Source organism: Mytilus galloprovincialis, chromosome 9 (assembly GCF_965363235.1).
Source record: "Mytilus galloprovincialis chromosome 9, xbMytGall1.hap1.1, whole genome shotgun sequence".
In the NCBI taxonomy this organism is placed as follows: Eukaryota; Metazoa; Mollusca; class Bivalvia; order Mytilida; family Mytilidae; genus Mytilus; species Mytilus galloprovincialis.
The window spans coordinates 74,805,578-74,818,794 of NC_134846.1; positions in this window are offsets into that span (position 1 = coordinate 74,805,578).

Here is a 13,217-nt window from a genome sequence, read left to right on the forward strand (position 1 = left end):
AATACTATTGTCATTGATGAAACCAAACAACAATTCGTTCTTTATTATTCAAAAGACTTTAACGAGGCTTTTAACATTTGTATCTAAGAGTTGTTGCTCAGAAAAAAGATAGTTTATAGCTTACATTACGTTATTTGCAGAAAAATTAGTAATTTCAAACAAAACACGCAATAATTTGGTATTGTTCATACATTATACAAATTGCATATTTAAAAAGTTGTCAGTGCTTAAGATGAAAACCATGTTAAAGTTATTAAACACGACATTTTAAGCAATTGAGATCCGCTAAGGATAATTTAAATGGAACTATTTTGCTTGTACAAACAAGAGATATACGAAAACAACAATGTACTTTACCAAAGTGCTTTAATATTTGGAATTAAAGTACAAATCTGAGCTTATCTTTGGGCAACTTGATAAGCTATATATTTTCCATTGCAATTTAATTTTATGACTGAACAAATGATAAAATAAAATGATCACACCACTTATTGCTGGTCAGAAATAATTCATTTCTCTCAATTTTCATTTTGTAAATGATGAAAACAATGACAAAGTGGTATTTTATTTCTGTCAAGGGGAAATCTGCGTCTAACAAAGCCATTTCTATATAAATATAACAAAATATAAAATAAACTTCGAAACTTGCTCGTCTCAATTTCATGAATTTCAATTTTCATTTTCAGGTAAGTGTTAACTGTACGTTGTTTGTTGGTATCGCTTTTAGTGGACATGGAACAGTCCGTATTTAAGTCAACCACCCAGTAGACTGTACTCAAATATCATAAGATTTGAATGTTACATTTTTGTAAATGTTGTTTTCCAGTTCTTGTATTCTGTAAGTGTACTATGAATACGGTTGTATATATATCTTCGTCACACAAAGTTAAAGTTAGCCTTCGATAGTTTTGGCTGTTCTGTTTAGGCCCCTTTTGGTCAGTGTATGCCTTCAAACGTTTCATATTTTTGTAATGTGGAAATTTGGGATAATTGATATCATAATTGATAATGAAGTTATCTGTGTATGTCATGATTTGGTATAATACTGTTTTTTCATGACCACTGGCAAGGCTGTTCACTATGACAAACACACAAAAACGCATTTTTTTCTAAAACACTTGATCCTACCCGATTTTATTTCAATTTGTGCTACAAACAAAGGGTACATAGAAGAATGCAACTATTCTAAAAGATAAATCTTCTACGGTAGATCGTGTAAGGTCAATCTAGACCGTAAATATTGTGAACGATCCATATTTTTTATATGGTTTTACTCTATATAATATTTTATAAAGACAAAAGTTAATTTGAAAGTATTAAACGGATACCACATGTACAAATATTTACTAAAAGTTTTACGGAAACTACCACTAGTTGGGTGACCGTAATGAAAACGCTGTGTGACATGACAGTCAGAATAATTATGTTCCAATTGTCGTAACCACAATCCCGTCCTCTTGTCCGCGAGTGTGACATCACTGAATGGGACTCATCACCGGAATTAGACTTAACATTACGAGGAGAAATATGACTGGAGACACCAGTAGAGCAAATTTGTTTTACCTACCGCAACACCTGAGATCACCCTCAGTTTTCGGTGGGCTCGTGTCGCTCAGTCTCTCGTTTTCGTTAAGTGCTTTAAATGTGAACTTTTTGTAGTTTTTTTTTTTTTTTTATTATGGCTATGTCGGTTTCTCTCCTTTTGAGAGTTTTGAATATCTCCATGTTGTATTACGCCTCTTTTAAACAGACACCTTTTTTTTTAAATTCAAGACTTAAAACATTTGCTTGTTCAACACAAAAATGATTTTACATGTTTTGGTCATTGAGGTGTATCTCCTGTTTGTGATAAAATATCAGATAAATTGAAATCAAATATAACTGTTGATATTTAATTACAATACTAAATTGATTCGAAGCATAAGTATCAATGAAATTAAAATTGGTTTCCTATTATACATTTCGAAAGTTCATGCTTTGTTTATTTAAGATAACAAGTGAACGGGGTTGTGTAGTTATAATTGAATATTCTTCTGGTCAAAAGTTGTTTCGTCAACTGTTACCTGGCTATCCATTAAATAGCTTTATAAAGTGAATTTTCGAAATATTTTTTTTTTTATTCCATGCGGATTCGGAATAAATTTTAAAAATGTCGTGACAAAAATATTTATTGGTTTATGCTTTATCACAGTCATTGGAAAAATTCAATCGTTAATTTAATCATCATTTCTACAAAAGCCATCAACGAAACAAAGATACTGCAAATCTAGAACTTGAGGGTTTAGCAAACATTAATTTAAAACAATAGAATGGTTTAGTTCAAGAAAACGGCTTATCTATTGACACAGTGACATTATTACTAACACTCAAGTCATTATACGAATGATTATCTTTATTAGAAAGCTTATAGAATCGATTAAAATGCTAGTTTTGGATCTCCTTATTTCCTTCAATTAGTCCGAAAAGGTAATTTATTTGTTTCCACCATTAGGAAACAAATAACAGATGATCCCGGCGTAATTTAACGTTTGTTTATTGCTTTTCAGGAAGGGTTTTGTACCGAACAAAGAATAATTCAAATCCGAGAACAGAAATTTATGACTTTACTTAAATAGATTTTTGAATAATATTAAAAGATCTAACACAAACAGGAGCTCTTTGTCATTCAATGATCAAAAGACGTATCGCAGATGAACACATGCTTTTAAAAGCCATGAGTAATATACTATTTAGTTAATTCCCATTTGGTTATCTGTTTGGTCAACTATAGTAACATTATGCGTTTTATTCTAGATAAATACTTTATGATAATATGTGAGTAGTTGAAAAGTTTCGTTAGGCATTTTAAAAAACCCTTGCTGAAAAGTGATAGTGGGTGTCAGTTGGACAGTACGGAATGAATGAATAAGTAGCCTCATTCCAGGACACCTGAGATCACCACAAGTTTTTGGTGGGGTCTGTTGCTTAGTCTTTAGTTTTCGGTGTTGTGTCTTCTGTGCTATTATTTGTCTGTTTGTCATTTTATTTTTAGCCATGGCTTTGTCAGTTTATTTTCAATCTATGAGTTTGACTGTCCCTCCTGTGTCTTTCTCCCTCTTTCATTCGTTTGGAATAGTTGGTACACAAATATGTAATGGAAACGTAAATTAAACTTGACAATAACTTTTAAAGGAGTTTATTGGTGACCTACCGCAGGGAAAAATTTTCACTCCAGAATATTTTTTTCCATAGAAAGTACACATTTTTCGCCCTTTGTCGCATTCAACCACTATTTTTTAAACACCAACCTAAAATATAGATGTTTAGTCTCCTTATTTTATATATGTAATGTTTGCCATTGGACGTTCAGCAAACAACGCAGTCAATCAATAATTATAGTTTATCATTGATTAGTTCAACGAGATTGATTTTCTCGCTTGAGCCGGTACGGAGAAAGCGAGAAAAGTAGTCGAGTTGAGATGACCAATGATAATCTGTTTATCGCTATTTTACCTATGACGACGTTGTCAATTTCATGTCAATTTCATAAGCAACGCCACGTGTCTCCTTAGTTTCTAGCGATAATTTTCCATCTCAAGCGAGTAGCATGATATGAAAAATTATCACAAAAAAAGAACAAAGGAAAAATGCACAAAATAGCGACAAGAAGCTTTTTTTGAATGTGTTCTAAATTCCAATTTTCTTTTATGAAAAATGAATAATAGTTGTTTTTAATATTAAACAATCTGTAATACCTTAGTACATAAAGATCAGGAGATGTGGCATGATTACCAGTGAGACTATTATCCACCAGAATTTAAATGAAGTTGATGTTTGTTATTATTTTTTATAACTTTAAAAATAAGAACAATTTTAGGATTATAGTTTTCATTTGAAAAATAACTTTAGTTTACCTTAACGAGAAAAAAACACAAAGATGCAATAGGTCACACACATGAGATATACAGCTCCTTTCAGGAAGACCTACACAAAAATTCTGCAGTCCTTTTCACGAAAACATTTATTTTGCTACATAATGATGATTAAAAGGCTTGATTTCAGGTCATAGGACTGGTGCCGTACTAGATTTTAATAGTCATTGACTCATAATTAATTATTCTTCGGGTCGAAATTTATTTCGTCAACCGTTTTATTCTTTAGATAATTATCTATGAAGTGACTTTTCGAACTACTAGTAGATCTTATGCCCATGTCGAATTCGGAAAATTCAATTTAAGAATATCGTAACAAAAAAATATTTAGTGGTTTGCTTTATAAGTGCAGTCATTAGAAAGTTAAATCATTAATTTAATCATCATTTCTACAAAAGCCATCGACGAAACAAATATATTGCAAATCTAGAACTTGAGGGTTTAGAAAACTTTAATTTAAAAGAATAGAATGGTTTAGTTAAAAAAAAAAGTCTCATCTATTGACACACTCACATTATTACTAACACTCAAGTCATTATACTATCAAAAGTTTTGTTAGCCTAGGCATTTTAAAAATCCTCGCTGACTTGTTGAAAAGTGGTAGTGGGTGTCAGTTGGACACTACGGAATATATGAATAAATAAGTAGCCTCATTCCAGAGCACCTGAGATCACCCCAAGTTTTTGGTTGGGTCTGTGTTGCTTAGTCTTTTGTTTTCTATGTTTTGTTTTCTGTACTATTATTTGTCTGTTTGTCATTTTATTTTTAGCCATTGCGTTGTCATGATTAAAAGAATTGATTTCAGGTCATTGGACTGGTGCGGTACTAGATTTTAATAATCATTGACTCAATGTTGTAGTTCTTCCATATATAGATATAAAAAGATATGGTATGTGCGCCAATGACACAACTCTCCATCCAAGTCACAATTTGTAAAAGTAAACCATTATAGGCCAAAGTTCGGTCTTCAACACGGAGCCTTGGCTCACACCGAACACCAAGCTATGAAGGGCCCCAAAAATGACTAGAGTAAAACCATTTAAACGGGAAAACCATGCAACTGTCTTGTCTATATAAAAAAAAACGAGAAACGAGAATCACTTATAAACCGCATCAACAAACGACAACAACTAAAGCCTGTATATTCAAATTATTTGTTAAGATCTTAAACTTTTGAAAAACAAGTATTTCGAATTTTGAATCTTTGGTTCTATTTATTTTTAAATTTATAAAGTATAATCGCAATAAGAAGCAGATTGTTTAACTAGACATTTATTGACCCTTGCAAGATTTATAAAGCAGGATATTTCTATAGTGATATTTTTTCAAATAGCTGTTTTCAGTTGACTGCATGGGAATCGATTGGTGGCTGAATTTACCAAATAGGAATATAAATTTCATTCAATTACGATGTAGTTACGTGATTTAAGCCGAATGTAAGCGATAAAACATTTTCAGAGCTAAAATAAAGGTTGCTTTTTCTACATGCGCTAAAATTAAAAGAAAAAATGGTGTGGTTCCTATAGAAACCTTTCTTGGTGTTTAGATACTTTTCTTCGAAATAGCTGATTTACAGTTTTGTTTTAAAATATGTTTTGTTGAATTTGTAGTAACCCCTTGTTTGGTGTATGTTTCTATTTTCCACCTTTTAAATAACAAGACCATTGAACGTTGTTCCTGACTATAACAATATGAAGCAGATATCAAGAAGAAAACTTTGACAGTCAAAAACTTCGCAATTTCCAAAAGTTGGCATAGAAATCCTTGCTTTTTTCTAGTTACTGCTTTTGAGAAAATGTGCAAATTAATGCCGTATTCTGTAGATTATGTAGCTTTTTATGTAAGATTTGGAGAGAAAGGGCCAATTAATGTATTCATTGTTTATGTTTGTACTAAAATGTTTTATATGAATAAGATTAAATAACTCGAGATGATATGTGCTATTATAGCGATTGTATTTTACAGATTACGCATTCCTGTTTACTCCATAGAGTTTCGTGGCGACTGTGTCAGGGACAAATATCAATAGAGTTTCGTGGCGACTGTGTAAGGGACAAATATCAATAGAGTTTCGTGGCGACTGTGTTAGGGACAAATATCAATAGAGTTTCGTGGCGACTGTGTCAGGGACAAATATCAATAGAGTTACGTGGCGACAGTGTCAGGGTCAAATATCGAAGAGTCGGTATATAATAAATTATCTAAAATAGCAAAGTTGATAGCTAAGGTTTACAACGATTAAAATGTTTTATTTAAATCTTGTATACCAACCTAAAGTAATAGTTTTGGAGCCCGTTTGGTGGACATATACAGGAAAACTAACCGATATTATAAGCCACATTTTCACATCAAGTTCTATTCAAGCACATATGGTATATAGAAGTTATCAACCACACATACTATGCTTTTGGGACGAACTGTTTATGAGTTCTGTATCAAAATGCTTTATCGTTAAATAACATTTCAATTGATTGAAAATAAAATTATTAAAAAACGTTTTTTAAGGATATGAGATAATGACCCTCCGATATGCTAATTTCAGGGGATTTAAAAACTTTTAAAATTTGACTTATTGCAAATATCTGTTGGTACATTTTGCTTTTTTACAATTTAAGAGTAAAGTATATTTCTTGTAATCGAAATTATTTCCGAGGAAAGAGAAGATTATTTGAAGATTATGATATAATAATATCATTTGCAGACAAAATGTAATTTGAAGAAACAAAATAATATGCGGATTTTTTCATCCTTTGTAATGTTTCGTAGTCCATATTCGGTGTACTACTATACCAGCTAGTAATATCAATTATTCTAAAGTTAAAAGGTTTCATTGAAATGAAAAAAAAAATGAATACGACAGAAAACTTATCATTGTTTCCAGAAATTGTGTAGACTATAGATTAAAGGAAGGCCCACATAAATGGAGATCTTGAAGAGATAATTATGGTAATTTCCTTACAGATGCATGAACCAGTATTGAACATCGCAGGTTTCTTTGGCTGGCAAATGCATATTATCGGCTAAGTTTCAATTAAACTTCGATTTAATCCGTTAAAAAATTTCAAATCATTAGACACAAAACTAGTTATCTTGTTTCACAAAGACTGTGTAATAATGAAGAGATCGCATTTTAAAACGGATTAATTTCTCAAGTCTCAAGCTTGAAAAACTTCTGTACTCTGAAATCAATTTTTACTTTTCCTGTCTCCGAAACATGTCGTTTTCTTAATGAAGCGTCATTTTGCTTTCGATTTACAATTACTTGTTTACAGCAAGAAACTTCAGAGGTAATTAAAAACAATCCATTTCCTTTGCTGTTTTTATATGTCATAATCTGATTAGATAGCAATTCCTGTTTATATCTTTTCGTCTTAATTCAATCAACTGTTAAATAATAGACTTGAATTTGATCATCTGTAGATACATGACGAAGAATATTATTGGATCTTAAATTGCAATTTTCATCCACATTTATTCTCAATTTGTCTCACAAAAAAACAATGGACAGATGCTATATTTCTGTGGAATTGCTCTGTGGACTTCTGTATGCCATCGTTTGTAAGGCGTAATATATGATTATTATTAAGATCGCTTCGGGCGCACAAAAATTATAAAAGATTTAATTTCATGTTTCTGCTTAATAAAAGTGAATACTATCGAGAGAACATTTAATATAATGTATACCCTTAGACATTGCAGGAATGTCAAATATAAAACAAAATAATGTTGTTGTTATTATTTTGTAATTCATGTCACATTAGAGTTTCATAACAAAATTACAAAATTAAGTTGTGCATTTAGTTGGTTGCCGACATTTGCTAAAACGACACATTATGATTGGTTAGAAAAAAAACTGTGGCTCCCCCTCTTATTATCAATACATGTATGTAAAATAATACTGCGTAAAAATGATCAGATAAAAAAAAAAGAAGACAAATATTTTGGATAATAGGGTGTCGTTTGCAATATAAAAAAAATACTCTTGTCAAATATTCCATGATAACAAATTCTACTGATTTGCATCTGAGGTTGAAATGGGAAAGCCATAAGAACGCACAAAAATCGAGTACTATATACTCCGGTCAATACATTTGCATGTGACTGTGAGTTTGGTTCGTTCGTCAAGAAAAACTGAAAATGTAGATATAAAAATAAGAGGATGTGGTATGATTGCCACTGAAAGAGAAATATCCACACCACTTAGAAGTTAACAACTATAGGTCACCGTACCGTGGCGGCCTTTAACACTGAGCAAAACCAATACCGTATTGTAAGCTGAAATGACAAATGTATAAAAATTAAAACCAGAAAAATTAACATCCTAATTCATGAATTAATGAAAAACAGCAACAAACGACAACCAATGAACTACAGGCTCCTGACTTGATAGGGGCACCATGATACAGAATTTAGCGGGATTGAACATGTTTATTTGTCAAAATCTGCCCCTTAACATGGTAATTTGGTGGGGCCGTACAACATAAGAACAAACAATAAAAATCAGTTGAAAAGGGCTTATATCATCAGATCGATACAAAGCACAAAAAAACACAACAAAAACCAGGGCCGTAGCGTAATGGAGGCAAATGAGGCAAATGCCTTACTTTTGAAACGACGACCAAACTTTAGAAGTGTCATTTTTTTTTAATTATGTATTTTACATTATCAATATGCGAGTTTCGAGTTACAAATTATCTACCGTCACACTACATACAGTGTGTCCAATCTGTAGCAGCGATTGCAGCTTTTACCATAGCGGTGACGGTAAAAAAATAAGTGTTCCGAATACAATTCAAAATAAAAAAAATTGAAATAATCTTAATGTCGTTACAAAACTGTTTGAAGACGGGTTCTTTAAAGAGAAAAAAAGGATGAAAAGGGTAACTTAAGAGTATAAACACCCCCTATAAGTATGCTGGCTTATTACTTTCCATGGTTTATTTTTGAGTCGATAACGCTATAGTTACCAATGTTTACACTATCAACTCACTGATCAACGCTAATCGATAAAATAATTCATTAACCAAAAATTTAATAACTATTTATAATTCAGTAATTTAAACAAAATCATGAAGCGCCTTTTCTATGGAAGTCTTTAATGTATAAGGCAATTCATGATTTTTATTTATCTTTAATAAAAGTATGAAATATATTTTTGGCATTGTTTGAAAATATTTTTTTCGTGTTTCTTTTTCTGATTATGATCAGCATTGTCTGGTTGTATGCTAGCATGTTCCATTAATTCTAGTGCGGTAGGTCGTGGGTTCGAACCCCGGTAGGTCAAACCAATGACTTAAAAATTGGTAGAATAATGTGTCCAGGTAGGTTGACATGTCTTCCAGCGGAATGTTTACAGATAACTTGTGATCACTTGTGACATTAGAACGTCAAAAATCCGGTTAAGTTACAATGTAGGTCTAGTCTTCTATGTACCTATACTTTGGGTTAATGATGTATAATAAATATATCCTAATTGATGCTTATAACATGTTCTCGTCTTTTAGAAGCTTATAACTTGCTGTTGGACATAAATATATATATACATGTATATACATAAGAACGTGTGTTGAAGCTTTTCGATAGTACAGGTCACAGTAGAATCGGAAAGTTTTGGTTGACCAACAGAAATTAACTTTAATGTTGAAACTTGTTTTGTTACCTACTAGGCTAGCTAATAAAAAAACCGCATTTCTGTTATATTCTTTTTTTCTATTATAAATATTAATGCTGAAATAAGCATCTCCCGTTTCAGGCACCCGAACCTCCCTAAAAAAAAGGCTCAAAAAATTTTCGCAACGGCCTTGAAAACACAACAGAAACAAAGTACAGATCTGAGAGTAGTCGCTTTTACTGAAAGTTTGATAAACGTCATTGTGGCACCGTTAAAGTCCACAATACCTCTAAAATCCACAACACCGCTAAAGTCCACAACGCCGCTAAAGTCCACAAATTTTCCGCTAAAGTCCACAAAATGACCTCCGCTAAAGTCCACAAATTTTCCGCTAAAGTCCACAAAATGACCTCCGCTAAAGTCCACAAAATGACCTCCGCTAAAGTCCACAAAATGACCTCCGCTAAAGTCCACAAGAAAACGCCGTTAAAGTCCACAAGAACAAGTTCCGCTAAAGTCCACAAAAAGCACCGTTAAAGTCCATGTGTACATTTTTTTTTTTATTATTTAAAACATCAATTCGGGTTTTTTTCATCCCGTTAGTGCAATACACTCTTCTCGGTAGTTTTTTGTATATAAATTTAATAAATGAAAAAAAGTACAGTATCTGTAGATGATTTTGTTCCTTAATTTTGATCTTTGTATTATGATGAGGATGGCCAATTTGGACATCATTTCTAAAAAGTTCGTAAATTCGTTAGTTATTACTTATTACTGCATTACTGCATTCTTCAAGTACTGGGTTTTTTTTTTCTTATTCTTTGCAAATAATTACTTTCATTTTGACGTAAATAATGTACAAAGTAGAAGAAAAAAACGTGCCTCCTAATCTATAACATTTGAACGGCATTTATTCGGACAACAATCTTGATTATATCATTAAACAAAAAAATACTAAACGTATATGAATCCCAAAAGGCTCCTGTCACAAAAATTTAAACCACTTTTTACGTTTTTAATTTTGGTGTTCGTTATAGAAAACAACGAAAATTAATGTGTTATGATTTTCAGAACGGAAAAATGAAGTCAGTATGATAAATTCTAAATAAAAAAGAAAATATTCTTTAGCTTTGACGTATTTTTTTTATTTATTAGCATCGGATATCGATGCGTTGAATGGGTGTATACCAAAATGTCACAATAAAACCTGATTTTAAAACATTTCATTGAGACAGCAACTCAACAATAAATGTAATACATATTTGCACCACTCTTACGGAAACCAAATTTGAAATTTAATTATTACTTGCATCATACTTTGAAACATTAATATCAGTTGCTAGAATATTGATTAGTTTTTTACCTAAAATGAATTTACACAAATTTTCGCGCTATAGTGTACTGTTTCGTCACTGTTCCAAGTTAGGGAAGGGTTTGGCGCCAAAAAATTGTATGTGCCTGTACCAAGTAAGGAACCTGTAACTCGTTGGCTGTCGTTTGTTGCTGTATATCATAATTTTCCTGTTTATTGTTAAGTAAATTGTGCTCATTATTGAGGGCCGTACGGTGATCTATAATAGTTGTTAAATTCTACAGCGTATTTGTTCCCCTTTCTTTGCCTTACAAGAAACTTTCATAGGAGCCGTAGATTGCGGAAAATCGTCCGCATATTTCCAAATTGTTCACGTTAATTGATGACGTAATGTGTAAAAACAGTTATTAGCCAATCAAATCGGTATATATGGTTTAATTTGCACGGCTCGGGATGACCCTTTAACCCGAATTCCTACGTCGTTCGAGTTAATTAGGGTCACCCTAGCCGTGCAGAATAAATCATATATATACCGACTTGCTTGTTCAATAACTATAACATAAACCAAGAATGTGTCCATAGTACACGAATGCCCCATCCGCACTATCATTTTCTATGTTCAGTGGACCGTAAAAATGGGGTATAAACTCTTAATTTGTTATTACAATTGGAAAAATTGTGTCATAGGGAACATGTGTACTAAGTTTCAAGTTGATTGGACTTCAACTTCATCAAAAATCACCTCGACCAAAAACTTCAACCTGAAGCGGGACAGACGGACGGACGCACCATCGAACGAACAAACGGACGCACAGACCAGAAAATATCATGCCCAATAATCGGGAATAAAAAAATATACATACACTAGTTGTTTAACTTGTTTAATCGGATGCAAAATCACTCAAAGATTAATACCGGTATGTATAAACTCGCAAAACGCTAAATATGTTCTACAGTAACCAATAACATTGTATTAAAAATAACAGAAACATTCTTTGATAGTATACAATTCGTAACAGTTTCAGCTCAAAATTTCATACTAGTCTTTTCAAAATACTGAAAAAGTCTCTTAGAAAGAGAATTAAAAAAGGAAATTAAATCTGAAAGCGATACCGTGAACTTTGATGTGACGTACATTATATCAATCATTATGACTATAGGATAGTTCCACAATTGTTGGTGTTCGGGCTCAATGCAAGATGAACGTTCCTATTGCCTTTATCCTCAATGCTCATATACATATATTTTTATTATTTCTGGATTTCTCAACACACAAATACATCGGTTAGTGAATTTAAAAATAAATACAAAACTACATGTGACGGCATTTACAGTTGGATTTTCACAAACCATTTGTTGAAAGACGCAAATTGTCTGTATATATATATTTGTTTATTTGGTCATAACTTTCTTCGGTTATTTCCGTTTTTTCCTGATGCAGTTTTTGGATAAAATATAAACTTTCAAAATTTGTGTTATATCATCAGAAATTGATAATTAACGCTTCAAAATAAATATCATTACCAAATAAACAAATAAATATATGAGAGTTCCGCTTCTATTGGTATCAATTTTGATAAAAACTTACATGAAATAGTCCATAAATTTTCATGATATATATAACAACAAATTGTAGGTGACAAATCCTTCTGACCATTAAATTTTACTGGCTTGACGGTTTTTGAAGTAACGTTCCTAAATATTCTGAAAACTATCTTCCAAAATATAAATGTATGTACGTCTAATAATTTTCATTTCAATGAGCATTTGAACTCTATTTCATACTTAATACATGATACTAACTCATACAATTACAATGTAGCTTCACTTTTGTATTTTGTTAATTTAAAAGTTTTTATTTCATATTTTGACTCTTCATAAATTTGACAAATGCACGTGTATGACTGAGATCGTACTAAACTGTACGAGCATACTTATACGGTTCGAGCATACGTTCGAGTATACTTATACGGTATAGACCGTACGCGTATGGTCCAAATACTCATATTGTCTGTACATGTAACATTGTTGAAATAAAATCTTTTATACCTGTACTCATCATGGGTAATACACAATACAGAACCGCATTCGTGTATAATTTATTCAATTCATCTTTCATTCTTAAACAAATGCAATTTTTTTTTTGAAAACAAAACAAACATGCAAACCAATGAGTGACGGAAATCTGCTGAGCACCACAAAATGCATGAATGTGTGGAATTCTTCATCATTATTTTGATTTCAAACAAAAACATTATGGTTCAAAGTCTATTGTGGAGCCTAAAAGACACTGAATGGAAATCGTTCTTTAGATGTTATGGATATTTGCAAAGGAAATTTAAATGTCAAATATAGACTCCAAATTATGTCAGTGTCTCCAGCA